We start from the raw sequence: 12,225 nt of genomic DNA, 5'->3' as shown, positions 1-12,225 counted from the left end.
AAGCACTATGTGGAAGAGACAGCTGGGGTTGGCTTGTGTTGTGAAAGGGAGAAACTGCAGCACCACCCGAGGCTTTCGAATCCACGCCATTGGGAAAAATTATTGTATCAGCAAGCTCATTTCACAGTAGTGGACTGATTATTAAGTTATCTCCCTTGGAGTGTTTACTGGCCCTATAAATTAAAATTTAGAAATTATGTTAATATTGCTCTGTGTTGAGAAGTTTTGTTTGTGTTGTTTCAAGTTATGTTTATACTGTCATCTGATAAGCTTTGGATACTAGTATCTTGAAATTTCTAGACGTCATCTATCATTGCCAGCATTAACTGTGTTGCTGTCTGGCACCTGCAATCCCATTTGTACACAGAATAAAGCGTTCATCTGGGCTGAAAGCTGCTTTGCATATTTAAAGCTCAGTTTGTCAATTATGCACCACCATGAAACATTGTACATTTTATTCTACGCATCCAAAAGCTGCCAGTTGCACTCTTTGAGTCATCATAATATTTCACACAATAGTCGTCAAGTGTTCAATAGAAAACACTGATACACTTATATACATGCAGAAATGACCAATGACGTATATGTGGGCAGTGTGTTCAAAAAAAGTACCGTTAAAACGACAGTAATGCATCTTGAAGATCCGATAAATGAACAAAAGACTAAAAACCTAAAGACTAATATATGCCATAAAAATGACCAATCAAACCTATTCAAAAGCTGGTAGCACTGGTAAGACTGTGTATCAGTCTGATATGAGACTGGTAGAACTGAAAAGAAAATATATCAGACTGATATGAATGTCTATAAGAACTGGTAAGACTTTGTATCAGTCTGGTACAAGACTGGTAGAACTTATAGGAAACTGTATCAGACTGACTCACACCTCTATCAGAATTTTTGCTAGGGCGCGCATTATACCAACATAAAAAGTTTCGTGGCGGTGTTACCAACCATCGCGACAAATACATCATGAGCCTCACTGTGAACACGGCACATGCCGAAGCAGCAGAGGAAGCGGCTATGGAACTGGCCCTCACAATGACCAAGGCCAAGTACGTGATTAATGATTTGCAAACAGCGATTCGCAATTTCGCCAAAGGGCACATCTCGCAAGAGGTGTTTCACATACTCCAGCGACATCCCATACATTTAGGAGAGATCGACTTCGACAACCGAAGGCACTTGCTATAGATCCCGGCACACATCGGACTGAGCACACCCAACAAAGCAACTCACCACCTTGCTCGAGGCCTCATTTACCGAGCACCACCAGAGGTCGACAAGCCCCCGCGGGGAACTGTAAACTTCTGGGTGTGGGAAGATAGTATGACCGGGTTTCACGATATCACCACACACTACCAATTACAGAGACGCATATACCCATCCTCTCATGAAAGGCTAAGCAGAATGCAAGCGGTACACTACAGACAATTACAAACAGATTCATACAGAAATCCCAGACTCATGCACGCTATGTATCCAGACATTTACACTACAAACGGATGCGCATCATGTGGCGAGGTTGCCACCCTTAGTCACATGCTGTGGGAGTGTCAGGGCCTATAGACAATTCAAACAGTGCCAATTCATCTCTTGCTTCTGCTCGTGCTGGAAGACCGCACTGCTCAGCTTGAACCTGATAGCACAACTCTAGGGCATTCTACCTGCCGAGGAAGCCGCTTTGAGACATGGCCTCGGAACCGCATCTGTAGCGAGTGCCCAGGCACCCCCTAAAAAAAAAAGGTCGGACTTGAATTGTCTTGGTTCGACAAATAAAGTTTGTGTTCTTCTTCTCTTCTCCACCTCTTCATCTTCCTTCATGCGCTGAGCATAGACCGCTTCAAACATCACGCTGAAATATATATGAATCTGCATTCCTAATGCTTACCAAAGCGGTAAAAAGTCTGGGCAGCTTCATTTCCTTTCGCAATGCCTTGAAATATAATTATGTCAGAGAACTGTCCTTAAAATTCAGAATAACCAGTCTCAGGAGCACTTTTTAATACAATTTGCACCACACAGAGTACAGAAAAGGCAACAAGACACCAAGTTGGCTAAAAGGTGTTGGTGGGCTAGTTGTCAATGATCATGTCTGACCAGTGTGACTGGAAGCTGAGATACAAAAATGTGCGTGCTTTACGTGCATTTCTCTGTGTCCACGTCCAGTTGCACCATTCAAACATTAAAACATCAGGGCAATAAAAAAAGAGTTGGGTGTAGGCTCATGACTTACAGACTTAAAGAAAGGATGAGCATCGTCAATACGAGTTTATTACAGAAAAACGAAAAATTCAGCAACATGGTCTTAACCGCTTCTAACATTTGAAACATTTATTTTATTTGCATTTGGAGAATGCTTTCATGGATTTGTTGCTCCCATTTTGCTAATTAAGTAATCATACTATCATCAGGCTATACTTTCATATTCATGATTTTTAGCATTATCTTTAAAAAGGTATTGCTCAAACCAACCTGCAGCAATGCACAATAAAAAGCTGGATGCAAAAGATCTACTGCACACCAGACCAGGCGAAAATATGAAGTGTTGCATGGTATACTCTCAAGAGTGTGATGTCATTTGCATTGTATTTGCAGGTAACAGGATACAATGCTGTAGCTCAGACATGCAATAGGCAAAGGTAATTTGATAAAAGACTGTACAGTTTGTTGTTGAGTACATCAGCTTAATGTGCAGGAATTGCAGGACGTTCCTTGGAAGTTATTGGCCACTGAAGGTAGCTGTTGGTTTTGGACTTGGACCACAATAGTTTCATTTTTTGGTCGGGCATTGCTTCATTTGTTGCTGTATCTTGATCTCAAGTGGTGGGAGCATTGTTTCTCATTTTTACCAAGAGGCTGGTAGTTCTTTTCTGCATCGCTGTCTACTTCACGAAAAAGAGACCACATTTGCAATTTTAACGCAAGTTTCAATGTAACACTGGCACTTGATGGGTCTCAAAATCTGGTTAAAAGTTTTAACCTGAAAATTTCCAGAACATCGTATTCATTTCAGGCTACAACCTCGTCTGCGAGCAAAAGTGCCTGAAGGTACATGTCATTTACGACTGAGAGACATCTGGATGAAAGCGCTGATTAGATGAGAGATCTCAAATAAGTTCCCCGATAGCTAATTACAATATAAGAGACTACTATTGCATTGCCACAAAACATTTGTACAGAGAAAGGATAAGCCACAAAGCACAATTATTATAAGATCACAACACTTTGTTAAAAAGACACACTCTAAGCTATGCTACCACAGGAATGTAGCAAGCTAGCATGATGCTTGCTGCATGCAGAATTAAATGACTACAGACTGCTCAATTTACTCTAAATATATGTGCAATTAACATGCAAGATTACATAAGTATTACACACAGATAAAGCAATGTTATTGCTATGGCAATTATACATTTTTACAACATTGATTGGTCAAAGGAGGTTTTACAGCTTTAATAACAATATTTTCAAGAATATTTTAGAAATACACAAACAATTATGTAGAGTGATGACACTGTGCACTTAACATGTTTTTGGAATTTCGGCTAAATATTTACCTTAAAATTTTTATCAGCTGTTTACACATTTCACACTTTTTCAAAGAAAACCGTGGTTACACTGAAATTAACAATGAACAGTAAAAACTTTCAAATCAAATTTCATTCTCGTGTTTGGCACTTACAAAATCACATTTCTTCCCTTCATAATTTTCAGTAGAGATGGTCCGACAGAAAAACCTTTCTTAAAAATCTTCAACACAGAAAGTGCTCTCCATCAGTAGTCAAAGCTTCTATGAACACGTGAGCCGGCATAGTGCAGCATGCAGCCTGGAATATAAAATTACCGTATTTATGCACATAATTTGTGCACCCCCAATGTTTCGCCAGGGTTTCAGGAAAAAAGATATTTACTCGCATATTTCGCACTCCCTCACCCGCCTGAGCAAGCTCGCTGGCGCACGCAGCTTTGAACATCACGAGACCGCGCGTGACCAGATCTGACTGGTGAAAATATGCGCTAATTCTCTCAAAATTTGGAAAGTACACTTCGTTTGTGCTTCCATTTATTTCTTCATTTTTTAAAATGTATATACTGCATACGTTAGGGCTGTGACACAATGTTTCGTATGCGCTCGCGAAATCTCCGCGTAATTTGCGCACTCCTTTTTCGGGGCCCCAAAATCATGAAGTGCGCAAATTATGCGAGTAAATGCATCCTTAGAGTCAGCAGAAATCGCTCCCTCTTCTCCCTACAAACGATGCCATATACTGAAATGACTGCAACACATACCGAAATTCACGGTCATTGAGCATGATGGAGAACATAGGTACTGTACCCACTACAAGAGGCCTAGCTCTAGATTACTTTCCCTTGTGCAATCCCTCCCAACTTGACTTTCAGCATACTCATCACAAGAAATGAGGGAAAGGAATCACATTGTGCTACAAATCTTTAACTTTGTTTGTATTTTATGTACCACAAAAATGTTTCGATCCCTCAGTGAAGCCATTTAATGGTTACTTGGAAAAGTCTTTCAGTGGCACTGTAACATTATGCATGTTGCATCAAAAACTCCTTTGAACCCCAAATGCTATCAAGTCTCAGTCATACTCCCAGATAAGTGAAGAACAAATAAATATCACAAAGCTCTGCCATGACAAAGTTGCGTTGGAATGTCAACATCTCACTTTTGTAGTATTTATAAAGTTGCAGCCATCTTCAGTGTCCTCCGCAATTCTGCAAAAGAAAAACAAGGTGCTCGTGAGTTCATGCTTGTTGAAATGCTCGCACATCACATGCAAAAATACAAAAGTATTATGAATAAATTTCCAGATCCATGCTTACTTGCGAAGCTGGAGTCCTTGCTTCTTCTTTGCTAAACTTGCTGAACCACACAATATGGAAGAGCCACATTTGTTCACAATATCACGCATGCCCGTGGATTTCTTCAGAATTGTTTGCTTCGTGGGTGTTGCAAGCCTTGAAGACAAGACCGATTCTCGAAATATTGCCTCCAGCGACACCCCATGTTCAGACATCAGTATCAAAACAGCGATATTAGATAACTCAGGCACATATGTTCTAAGTATGTCACACATGAAACGAGGGAATTGCATAACAATTAAATAATATGACTACATGAAACTGTTTTTCTGACAATAAGAGACCTAAGGTGTCTACAGAGCTAGGTGACCTTCGAACCTGGATATCTCTGCTATACGTTGCACAAGTGTTGTGCACCATGGTAGATAAGAAGCACTGCACCCATACAGCTGCCCAGAGCAGGTTCAGGGGAAAATTTCAGCCCACAAAAGCCAGGGTCTCTCATAGCACAATGGGTTGGGGCCTGTATTGCACAGAAACATGAGTATAACAAAGGAAATGAGGCTTAGGTTATTTCACAATTGCATTGGAGTGCTTATCTGGGCCAGCTAGTAGAGTCTATAGAAAATGAGCGACAGCACAAACAGAACTGAGACAACAGCACTTAGTCTGCTCCTGTCCTGTTTTTTCTGCTGTTTCTTTACTTCACACCACCTTGGTAGCATACAATGAAAAACAGAATCCATAAGCATACACAAGTGCATGCCTACTAAGTGTTCCATCTAACCACACACACATCTGCATAACTATGCACACAAAGCAATAAAGCATATGCCACATTTGTCGTGCATATGAAGAACCATTGTACAAAAGAGGACTTAATTCTCTGATGTAAAACTGCAGAGGTTAAAACAGCTTGAATTTCTGAGGACAATCTGTGGTCGTCAAAAGTCTATGCTTGAGCTATACTATTGAAGCATCATTTATAGAAAGCTGTAGCAATTTATTCAGTTACAAATGCATGAATTAATAAAAACATCTGTTCTAATGCAACACAACAAAGCTTTACACTTAAAAAACAAAGCAAATGCAAGCAAATATTATCAACAGAACTTTGCTTAAAATCCTGTTTTCTATAAAAAGTAATATCAATATGACTGTTACATATAAATAGAACATGCCTGTATTGACCTGCAAGGCTTTGAAGATAAAATCTGCTTAGATCAACTCTTGCATCGTAAGAAAGTGATTGATGCACCAACACTTCACAAAGAAGAACAGAAAAGGAGTTCCAATAGTGAAATTACACAAAGTGGTTCATGATGGCTCTCGTTTCACGACTGGCAGTTCGACCATTCGGACAACAGGGTTCAAATTTGTAACACTTGCAAGCTCGCTGTATGGCACTCGTGCATCACCCACTCGAATGACGTTGTCAGTGAAGGTTGAGGCTTTCAAACGTTTTGATTCCATTTGCTTGAAATGTAACGATATCTTGCTGTTCGAGGGCATCAACTGAGCATCGCCACTGGGACTAGGCATGGCATTCCTGATGGTGTTGGAAATGGATGAAATTCTTTGTAGTTTCCAGTTACCTTGCAAACTTATTGTGCTGGCACTGTCCCTGGAAGAGTTCTCGTGCATTTCTGCAAAGTGCTTGCAGAGATCTTCAAAAGTACCAAAGGAGATCAGGCACACAGAGCACACATGCGACCGTGCGTGTGCTCCAAATAGAACAGAATCAGAACCACTGCCAGCCTCATTCTTGTGTACATGCATGGCCTTCAGAGTAGCCAAATTCTGGAGAACTTCTTCCCCAACTACAATGTTTCCATTAACTTTTTTGCAAAATGAAGCATCAATGTACACTGATGACAGTACTTCCATGTGAACTTTACCATTCACGCTTCGCTGAGTCTTTGTGCAGAAGGGTGTTTTCGCTGATAAGCATTCTAAAAGCTGCGGTAAAGAGGACATGATGTCAAGGTCATCTGGCACACGAGAGAGAACTCTTGAATGGTTGGATTCCTCCAAGGATCGATCAATGCCATTGTTCCTGATATTGTCCAGTACTGACGGAGGTTCATGCAATGCCTTGCCTTGAAAAGAGTGGCTACCAGTGGCCCTTGTATACAAGCTGTCTACCATAGGTGCTGGACATTGTGTGTGAGCCTCTGGAGTTGTAGATACACTTTGGTCATCTATATTAGAGGATGTGGTCTCTCGTTGTTGCTGTTCCACTTCGTTGGAGAGAACAGCAGAGGTCACATAATCGATTGCAGTTTTGAGATTTTTTATCATGGTTTTACCGTTTGCTGTAAGCCTTGCACGACAGGTCAGCTTGAGATAACACTGAGCTTCATGAACCCATGATGGTGCAACAAGCTTGCCAACTTCAACTATTTTTCCATCCTCGAATTTCCACACTGAAAATGGCAGCCCAAGATGATAATAACCAGCATGCACGAACAGACTCCTTGACTTTTTGTACGATTTCAAGCAATGTCCACAGAAAAATGCCACAGAGTGCACAGTTGTCATATGATGGAGGTAGGAAGGTGTTGTGTCCCACTGTGTAAGACAAGTGCCACAAAGATATCTTGCAGTGAGGTCTTGTGCAGTTTCTGTTTGACCTTCATCACACTGCTTATCAGCCTCATCATTTTCATAGCACAAGACATTGGCAATATCAACACCATCTTTGCTACCCTCTTCAGCATAACTTGCAGAGGATGAAATAGCTGAAGTACAAAGTGCAGCTTTTGTAGTTGCTACAGCTTCGTCAGCCTTTGCCTTCTCCTTCTGGTATATTTGATGGGCTTGAAATATGTGTTCATCTACATCCCACTGATTTTGACTTACAAATGAGCAGTCATCATAACGACAAAATATGACCCCACTGTGCCTCTCAACAATGTGTCCAAGAAGATCTACAGGAGAAACAACAATGCCACACTTCGGGCAGTGAAGGAATGACTGAGGGGGATGACTATCAGTAAGATGGTTCATAAAGTCAAACACATCATTAAATTCTATGGTACAGTTTTCTATGTTGCAAAAGAATTGCTGTTTACCAGGAAAAGATGTATCTTTGAAAGTGGCTGTCAGACTGTCGTTGTGAGGTTTTGCTTTGTTTTGTGCATGCGAATATGGTGTATCAATTTCAACAGTGCTCTCAATAGTAGGTGTCCTTCGGTCATTTTCAGGCTCCCTTTCACATTCGGCACTCTCTGCACATCCCACCTCCATTTCAACGTTGCACTGAAGAGTGGATATTACTTCCTCACTTTCAGGCGCTGTTTTGCATTGTGTATGTCCAAACAATGATGAAAGTTCACTTTCTGTACTTTCAGCTTTTCCCACATTTGATTGAATACTGTCCAGGTTTTTACTGATTTTGCAACCTGTATTACCGTATTCTGCATTTTTTTCTTGCGATGTTGCATCCCCGATGGCTTCCGATCTCGGTTCTGTGGCTTCATATGAACATGCTTCAAGTTGAAATGATGTGCATGTTAATGACTGTGGCACGGGCACAGCTGGATGCCTAGGTTCTACATGAATACTTTTTAGAGCCACCTCACCAGTTCGCTGTTCATTTTCACTGTTATTGAGAAGTATGTTTTCTGTTGTTTTGAAGGGCACCAACTCTATTGTACAAAGTTGGTCTGAACTTGTCGGCTTGTTGTTGCTCTTCCTGCTGGTGTCTGGAGTCTGCTGCATTGATCGAGTGCATGGTTCAATCTGTGATGACCCAGACAGGAATGGCTGTGGCACAGGGTCTCTAGACAGGTATTCTTCAACTAACTTTTGCAGCTCTTGGATGACAGCAGCTGAGTCTCCGTTTCTAAGCAGCAGCCTAAATGGCTTGTCTGGGTGCTTTTCCATGATGTGCCGCATGACGACCCAGTCGTCTTCTTTACCGAAGTCACAGTACAGGCAGTGCACGTTAAAATAGGCATGATCACACCTGTAGTGCTCTAAGAGAACACCTGGGGAGCTAGCTCTAGTCAAACACAGATGGCAATCATATGCCACAGAGCCACAATGGTGCTCCTCAAGGTGTCCACGGAACATTACAGTAGTGAGGCATCTAAAACAGCACTGTTTACAAAGTCCGCATATGTACTCCTTCGGTCTGACCAAATATTTTGTCTCTGATTGGGAAGGCTGCAGCAAAATGCTATCTTTTGAATGCCATGGTACGGGCTGTACATCACGATGCTCATGGTAGGCATGAATTGCTAGATGAGCCTTGCCGCATGAGGAGTATGCACAAAGACTACAAGAATACATTTGTTGCGTGCTTCCGTTCGGCAAGGGACGAGTGGGTCTCCTAGAAACCAGCGCAGTTCCAGAGCCTAGAAACAAGTTGGAGACCACAATGCATGAAAGTTAGAGGCACAGTAAACACAAAATAAAAGTGATCTGAATTTGACAATGTAAAAAAAAATGCATGTGCCGTGTCCAGGTTCCTCCAAAAATAAAAGTCTCCCAAGCACAAAGATTTAAGCAAAGGATTTAGAGAAAAATATTGTTACAGCGCTCTAACCATGTTATTATTTCAATGATCCAATTACCTTAGTTCTCCAGTTCCAAGCGAGCAAGCAGACCACTTTGAAATGTTGCTTTTCTTGTCTGTAAACATGAAAAGCAGGACATGAGCATGGCACACTAGAAGGTGCCCTCACTCTTGTGGACACACTTTCAAAGCAAAGCTCAATGAAAAGATTCGTATGCTTTAAAAAGGTGTGTGCTTACATTCAGAAACAGTGTCATGGCAATTTTACTGTATCAAATAGCAGGAAGAGAACAAGTCAGAGGACAAAAAGACAAAGTCTGTGGAAATTACCTTTATGTATCAATATTTCCAAGCAATTGGCATGACGGCATCTGGAGCTAGGCACATCCCCTGCAAATGGACATTTGGCAGCTGTATTCGGCCTGCGTGAACACTTTCACAGTTATTTCTGTGCCACACTGCCCATTTCCGAATAATGCCTCTAGGACATGCCTCAAGAGCAGAAGGCACATTTCAACAACATTATCGAATTCGGATCAGATTCACTTCACCCTATTTAGTTATCAAATTACAAGTAACCTTTTACCAGACAATCTATGACTGAGATGCAAACACAGCAGACACTAGAAATTCGCACAGGTTGCAGCTTTTAGCCTGAGCTGGGAGCCAATGAAAAATAAGGGCAGCTTCACAATAGTGGTGCCAAGTCTAAAGGAAGTTCATAGTTGGGCAGCCATCAGTTTTTCTTCAGTTTTTTTTCTCTTCCCTGATCTATTTTCTGTCTTTTTTATGCCTTTATTTCCATTTATTTCCCCATTTCTTCTTCTTGCTCTCTGCTTTTATTTCTTGCTTGGTTCCTTTTTTGCTATTTTTATATGCGGTTTTCTCTATGTTATGCCAAAACAACAGCCTGGGCCCATCACGTTCTCTGCATTTAAAATACGATAAGTGGGTAGCAAAACAGTGCGCTGTCTGCCACAGCACTCCTAGTTTGAGGCTTTATTCTTAACAGTTTCAACCTGGAGGTGTGTGTCCCCTCCCTCACTGCTTGCTGTTGCATGCAATGAGGAAAAACATACGAAAATAGATTAAGTTCATCAAAACACTTTTCTTGGGCAATGATAAATCAATTCCAACACGATTTTCTTGCTGAAAAGCCTCAAAAATTGGCCACCATGACCTAGTTTCAGACTGTGATAGCCCATAAGAAAGAGGGAACACTGCCTAAATGGTGACCCTTCTGGGTTCTTTTGAGCTTTTGGAACAGGAAGTAGTTCGGCCAGCTCACATCAGGGCTGATGCATTTCTGGTACAGCCTCATGTAATCCCAGCACATTCTTTCTTGTTCTCAAACCTCAAGAGAAGATGAAAGGTCAGTGCTTTAACGGTATTCCTGCCATCTAACGGGCTCTCTGAAAGGAGATGGCAGTCGACCTCTGGGTGCCTTTGTGGCACGGTAATCTCATTGCCATCAGTGTACCTACTGAGATGCAAAAGAAGCTATTCCAAAAGAAGCTATTCGGAAGAACTTGTATAATATGGGTCAATTTGATTAATGAATTCTGTTTTGCCAGACCCAGTCAAACTTTTTGATCTACAGAGTCTGTATACTTCATCAGTGCATTAGACTTTACTGTTATGTTATGTGTCCAGAGTAAGACCTTGAGCTCAAGTCTAACTGTCGTCCTGCATGCATCTTTCACTGTTTTGTTTCTCTACATTATGTACTTAAGTCAAAACCAGATAGCCCAAGCTCTAGCTTTAACTGAAATTATTGTAACATGTGTTGCACCTGCAGCTTCCTGTTGTTATCACGAGTCAACAAAGTACTCATGGCACCAAAAATTGTTACACGATGAAGTAGACACAGACCTTACCTGAACTACAGGTACTTGGGGTTTACAGGGCAGTGTACATACCACCTTGACTAGGAAACTGCGAATGACAGAAAATAAGTACAAAATTGTCATAGCGATAAACCGCAGCACGTTCCTGTGCATTGTCTGCGCACAAAAAGATTAACTTTACTCGAAATCCGCAAAATGAATATGCGTGTCGTTAACACAAGCTCCAAAGGGCAATACTAAATGTGCATACACAAGAATTGCGGACAACTCTATGAGGACGCAGACATACGACACTTGTTTCTTTTGTCACTCGAAGAACCGACATCGAGCGCGAGATTGCAACTATGCGAACGCCAGAAGCCACTAAGGTACAATAGCACGACGACCATAGCCAACAGACTGGATTTTTTAAACAATCTGATAAATAATCAACGCTGTAGGACGACCCTTTCAACTTAGTCAAAAGCACCACGATTTTTTCACTATGATAACTACTCTAGACTGTCATCCTTTTCAACATCCACGAGAAGGCTGCACTTGTTTTACTTGAAAAAAAAAAATGCCATATTCCAATGGATACACTCGTGTTGTAGGCAGCAAATAAGCCATCGACACATCCCGCCAAAACTTATTCCCACCGTTTTCAACGGCTAATATAAGTTACAAAACGCGCGTAGCATTTACACGAATATGTTTCACAATAAACACGGTTTTGGACAACTGGGTTTCCGAACCTTTTCAACGTAAATGAACGTTCTCACGCCTTGTTCCCGATGCAAAATGGAAATACCAGGGCCAGAGCCGGGGTTCACGGTTTTTCGAAATTCGACCGACCAAGGGAAGTTTGAGTTTTCCACAATAAAACCTGGAGGAAAGTGTGGCGCCACCGTCTACGCGAATTTCTGGCTGGTATTGAGCGAGGCTTCGGCTCAAAAGCGCATATGACTGCGTAGATAAAGCTTCTTTAAAACAAAACGTTTATAAACAGATCTCATTCACGTGTATTATATTTTACAATAAAAGTGGCGG

The 12,225-nt window shown here is 41.4% G+C and overlaps 1 long non-coding RNA gene across 1 annotated transcript; it reads right to left on the bottom strand.

Moving 5' to 3' along the window:
- Positions 1–1,987: 1,987 nt before the first annotated feature.
- LOC142803628 (uncharacterized) lies at positions 1,988–12,220 on the bottom strand. Its single transcript, XR_012894203.1, has 6 exons — positions 11,931–12,220; positions 11,227–11,284; positions 9,680–9,739; positions 9,408–9,465; positions 4,849–9,188; positions 1,988–4,740 (listed from the first exon to the last, which is right to left on the bottom strand). It is a non-coding gene; the product is annotated as an uncharacterized LOC142803628 (long non-coding RNA).
- Between the last annotated feature and the right edge of the window lie 5 nt (positions 12,221–12,225).

The sequence above is a fragment of the Rhipicephalus microplus genome, chromosome 3 (assembly GCF_043290135.1).
Source record: "Rhipicephalus microplus isolate Deutch F79 chromosome 3, USDA_Rmic, whole genome shotgun sequence".
NCBI classification, from domain to species: Eukaryota; Metazoa; Arthropoda; class Arachnida; order Ixodida; family Ixodidae; genus Rhipicephalus; species Rhipicephalus microplus.
Note: the sequence above shows the minus strand (reverse complement) of the source record. Positions and strands in the feature narration are given on the sequence as shown.